Raw genomic sequence first — 4,765 nt, 5'->3', positions numbered from 1 at the left:
CTGCCGATTTGCTCCCCCGATTATTTTCTTTTCTATTTCGGCCGATTTGCTCACAGTTTCTGCCGATTTGCGTCATCGGTTAGTCTATGTTTCCCGATAGATTAATATCCTTTGCTATTGTAGATGAAAACCAATACTTTCGAGGTAAATATGATCTATTGTTTTTATCTAATCGGTTTCCCCTTTTGCTTTTTTCAGGTTCTTCATTGTGCCCCGATTTGCTAATAGGTTAGTTTTAGCCAATTTTATTCTGTTTGTATTGCATGTTGAATTGAAATGTGTTTTCTGTTGTTGGTTAGGCTTAAGAAATGCATGCCGTTCGAAGTTGTTCTCTCTTCTCTGCTAATCTTCGATTTCTGTTGTTTGTTCTGTTGTAATTTAAATAGCAATGGGGGAGCAGAACAAAGGGGTACAATCTGGTGCATCGACGTGTATGGCTAAGATGGTGGAATGTGCATCTGATCCTCCTTTGCCTGCTTTTCAGAAACTGTGTCCAAGGATCTGCAAGCTGTTGAATAACCAGAATTTTATGGCCAAGGCTTCCCTTTTGCCAGTAGTGGCAAGTTTGTCACAGGTTTGTGTATTGCAGTTGTTTTGTGTTTGATTCATAAGGATATTGATGATTTATGTTGTTGGTTTTGTGGATGTCAAGTATCATCGTAAATGAATATCTTGTAGTTTCTTTATTGTTTACTTTGTGCTTGTTTTTTTTGGCTGGTATTGTAGATCTTGTTTTATTTGATCATGTGAATTAGGTAGCTAGGTGGGGAATAGATATGGAAAATTCCACAAATAGGAACAATTTGTTTTTTTGGTCAAAAAATAGGAAAAGAAAATTGAAGTTCTGTAAATTTATGATGACCATGTAGGTGGGAGCAATTGCACCTCAGAGCTTGGAAGCATTGCAGCTAAGCATCCACGAATGCCTTGGGAGCACAGATTGGGCGACGAGAAAGGCAGCTGCAGATTCTTTAAGTGCATTGGCACTGCATTCAAGCAACTTGATTGCAGATAGAGCATCTTCGACAATAACCATACTTGAGGGTTGTCGCTTTGATAGGGTAGCTTTTTGGAGTCATTTTTCTTGCATGCATGCATACATACTTATATATATGTATATTACTTTTACATCAATGCCTTGTGTATGATTTCATTGTGAAATTTTGATACATATTTTGGACATGACTGGTGCCAGACCATGTACTTTCTTTTCTTCATTACATGTGTTGATCTGGTCACTTTGCTTCGGGAAAACATGTATATCCTCCACATAGATTTCCTTTTTTTTGTAGGAACTTGATATAATTAGAAATCCTAGGGTTAATTGTGTGACAGAATTTAGACTAATAGAAAATGTGGGTTTGGACTGTATGCATCCATGCTTTCTAAATTGGTTTTCAAGGGACTTTCAGCTAGCACATTATGATTAAGCAAGGTTAGGATTGAAGTCCTTTCACTATCATCTCTTCTAATGGTGCAGATATGACAGATTTACATTACTCAACACTGCCTCATGGAAATTTTATTCTATTGTAACGTTTAATCATTGGTCAACCAGATGAAACCTGTGAGAGATAGCATGACAGAAGCATTGCAATTATGGAAGAAGATTGCAGGAAAAGGGGAAGATGGAGCTGCAGATGACCTGAAAGCCTTGTCTCATGGTAAGTGTGTCAGTTAAGTGTTACGGGTTGTCCTTCTGATGTGTAGGTCATTCATCTTATTGGATTAAACTTGTTTCAATGCTGTAGATGGTGACAATGCTCAGTCAGCTGAATCATCAGAAAAGAATGGCTCCAAAGATCCAAGTGCGGGTGATAAAAAAACACAGACTTCAGATTCTGTTTCTGAAGGCAAAGGTGGAAGCATTATTGACAAAGCAGTTGTAATTTTAAAGAAGAAATCACCTGCATTAACAGACAGAGAGTTGAATCCTGAATTCTTTCAGAAACTCGAAACAAGGGGACTCTGCCCTGCAATGCAATGCAATGCAATGTCTGGACTTCTTGGAGCAATGCAATGCATGCCCTTCAAGTAGGTGATATGGACTCTGCCTATGCAGAAGTTCTCTCTACAGGGGATGATCTCTTGCTTATAAAGCTGATGGATAGATCAGGCCCTATGGTTGATCAACTGTCAAATGAGATAGCAAATGAAGCCTTGCACGCTATTGTGCAATTTCTTATGGAGCAAGATTTGTTTGATATTTGTCTATCCTGGATTCAACAGGTATGGGTTCTTCATCTTTGAGCCATCTACTTCAAGCTGCTCTATTTAGACATTTTCTTTTATAAGTTTACTATTAAAAAAAAAATTCCTGTAATTATTCAGCTGGTCAAAGTGGTGATAGAAAACGGACATGATGCATTGGGTATAACGATGGAGTTGAAGAAAGAGCTTCTGTTGAATTTACATGAAGCAGCTTCCACGATGGATCCACCAGAGAATTGGGAAGGCGCAGTACCTGATCAACTTCTATTACAATTGGCATCTGCCTGGAAAATTGAGCTGCAACAGTTTGATAAGTAAATCTGCTGGTTTTGGTTTTGGAATCCTGTGTTGTTCTTGCAAACTTCATGATTATGTTACTCTGGTTCGGCGCATATATTTTACATGATCTAAATTTGAAGTGAAAGAAAACTAGCATCAATGGTTGAGGCCACTTATACATTTTTGTATATCATGTAAGATAGTGGCCTCTGATATAAATGTAAATGTACGTCTATTATACCATCTATGCAAAACTAGCATCAACAGTATCATATATTATGATTTGAGTAAATTAATATAAGAACATTAATTATTAAGAATTTTTTTAAATTATATAGTTTAATTAAAATATATTTAATAATAATTATGTTAATTTATATTTTACAGTATCATATATTATGATTTGAGTAAATTAATATAAGAATATTAATTATTAAGAATTTTTTTAAATTATATAGTTTAATTAAAATATATTTAATAATAATTATGTTAATTTATATTTTACAGTATCATATATTATGATTTGAGTAAATTAATATAAGAATATTAATTATTAAGAATTTTTTTAAATTATATAGTTAATTAAAATATATTTAATAATAATTATGTTAATTTATATTTTACAGTATCATATATTATGATTTGAGTAAATTAATATAAGAATATTAATTATTAAGAATTTTTTTAAATTATATAGTTTAATTAAAATATATTTAATAATAATTATGTTAATTTATATTTTACAGTATCATATATTATGATTTCAGTAAATTAATATAAGAATATTAATTATTAAGAATTTTATTAAATTATATATTGTAATTAAAATATATTTAATAATAATTATGTTTAAATATGATTAAATTATTTATTATTGATAATAAAAATCTTATTATAATTTAAATAACAATAACAATAATCATTTACCAAAACAAATTTATGCTAAGGGTATTCTAGTCATTTTAGTTTTTTCTATTATGCTATTACACCTCTATTCCATTCAACCAAACACAAGATTACTATTACGCCTCTATTCCATTACATTCAACCAAACAGTGGATTAGCTATTACACCTCTAATCCAATACACCTCTAATCCCAATACACCTCTAATCCAATACGCCTCTAATCCAATACAGCGAACCAAACGTGCCCTAAAACTCCACCAGCTACCAGCAATTTTTCTTGGAAAGTGGGTGACCCTTTGTTGGCTTCTTGGTGGGTAATCCTTCGTTGGCTTCTTAATTTGTTTCTGTTTTGAGAATATTTCAAAATAAAAAATAATTTTATGAGTCGGTTTGGACCCGTGTTGTCTTAATTTCTATATGTATTTTTTTTATTTTCCATTGTTTAATAAATCTTCACTTTTAATAGTTGGGTCTGCTTTTATAACACGTTTTTTGGTTTTTCTTTTGCAAGTAATTTTAAGGATGGTTCTGTCGCCGTCCTCTCTAGTTTGGTGGATTCTTGGTTCTTATGCTGATTTTTGTTTGTCGCTTTGGACCATTCAAGGTTGATTTTCTTATCGTATTAAGTACTTGCAATCACTCCAAATATGACATGTTTGAGTTGTGATAAAGCCAATTGTCAATGTGTCATAATGGTCATTTGATGCTGAGGCTGAAACCTTTGTTGTGTTGATAGAACTTATCATTCACTTCCTACGATGAGTGGTATTGTTTTTTCTCCTCGAATTGTATGGTGCCATTAATGGAATGAATTAATGATTTTTTTCTTAAAAAGAAATCAAATTATTGGATAACCAATGGGTAATTAATTTATAAAATTAGGAGTGATTGATTTAGAGAATAATTTATCTATTAAGATCATGGTAATTTATAACATATTTTGTATAATTTGTCATAGTAATTTATTTTTTAAAATAAATGTTTATTTTACATTAAGTAAACTATATTGTATGTCACTTTAAAATAACGTTGTTCCTGTTTTGATCACTCTAATTTTTTTTTGTCAATTTAGCTATTCTAATTAAGATCATTTCTCGAATGAGTCATTACCATAAAAATTTTCCATTAATTCACTAACGAATTGCTGACGTAGAATTTTTTTGACTTTTGACTAAAGTTAGGACCTCTTCGTAATTAGTCGAAAACACTTTTTTTGTTTATTTGCAACATAAGACTAAAACTTGTAAGTTTTCTGTTTTTCTTTCTTCTTGTTTGTTTGTTTGTTTGTTTTCTGAAAAAAGTAACAGAGAAAAATGATGATAGTTTTGACTTGTTTGTTTGACTTGTCCAAAACACCCCATGTTCTAG

General features: G+C 31.8%; 1 pseudogene; it reads left to right on the top strand.

Moving 5' to 3' along the window:
* Positions 1–365: 365 nt before the first annotated feature.
* Positions 366–2,745, top strand: LOC107910320 (microtubule-associated protein TORTIFOLIA1-like; annotated as a pseudogene).
* Positions 2,746–4,765: the final 2,020 nt, after the last annotated feature.

The sequence above is a fragment of the Gossypium hirsutum genome, chromosome D02 (assembly GCF_007990345.1).
Source record: "Gossypium hirsutum isolate 1008001.06 chromosome D02, Gossypium_hirsutum_v2.1, whole genome shotgun sequence".
Taxonomy (NCBI): Eukaryota; Viridiplantae; Streptophyta; class Magnoliopsida; order Malvales; family Malvaceae; genus Gossypium; species Gossypium hirsutum.
The sequence above is the reverse complement of the archived record's forward strand: the minus strand, read 5'-3'. Positions and strand labels throughout refer to the sequence as shown.